Source organism: Arachis stenosperma, chromosome 2 (genome assembly GCF_014773155.1).
Source record: "Arachis stenosperma cultivar V10309 chromosome 2, arast.V10309.gnm1.PFL2, whole genome shotgun sequence".
Lineage (NCBI taxonomy): Eukaryota > Viridiplantae > Streptophyta > Magnoliopsida > Fabales > Fabaceae > Arachis > Arachis stenosperma.
The window spans coordinates 58,328,948-58,329,943 of record NC_080378.1 but is presented as its reverse complement, the minus strand read 5'-3'; positions in this window follow the sequence as shown (position 1 = coordinate 58,329,943).

Genomic DNA, 996 nt, shown 5'->3' with positions numbered 1-996 from the left:
TTCTAGTGTTAGTCTATGTTTTCTTTAAGTTGATGATCATGTGGAGTCACAAAAATAGCTGCAGAACTAAAGTGGAATAAAAAACAGCATCAAAAATAGCACACCATGGAGGACAGGCCTACTGGCGTTTAAACGCCAGTAAGGATAGCAAAATGGGCGTTTAACGCCCAGTCTGGCAGCTAGGCGTTAAACGCCAGAAATGGCACACAGACTGGCGTTTAACGCCAGAAAAGGGTGTCTGGTGTCTGGCTGGCGTTAAATGCCAGTAAGGGTAGCAGAATGGGCGTTTAATGCCCAGTTTGGTAGCATTCTGGGCATTAAACGCCAGAATTGGCAGCCATACTGGCGTTTAATGCCAGAAAGGGGCAGCCTGGCGTTTAACGCCAGAAATGGCACACAGAAGGCGTTTAAATGCCAGAAAGGTGCAGGGATGAGAAATCATTGACACCTCAGGACTTGTGGACCTCACAGGATCCCCACCTACCCCAACTCTTTTTCTCTCCTTTCACACCTTTCCATAACACTCTTCCCCAAAATAACCTCCACCAATCACCTCCATTTCTCCTCCAAAACCATCATACAACCCACCTACCCCCCATTCAAATTCAAACCATATCCCTCCCAAACCCAACCCCTACTACAAGAATTCCCTCTTCACTCCACTCCTATATAAGCCCCTCATCACTCCTTCATTTTCACACATTATAACCACCTAAAATCCCCATTGGCTGAACCATTCACACACCTTTATCTCCCCATCTCTTCTTCCTCTAATCCTTTCTTTTCTTTTGCTCGAGGACGAGCAAACCTTTTAAGTTTGGTGTGGAAAAAAGTTCTGTTTTTTTTGTTTTTCCATAACCATTAATGGCATCTAAGGCTGGAAAAACCTCTGGGAAGAAGAAAGGGAAGGTAGTTGCTTCCAACTCTGAGTCATTGGAGATTGAGAGATTCATCTTAAAAGCCCATCACTAGAAAGAGGATGGAGCAAACAAGAGA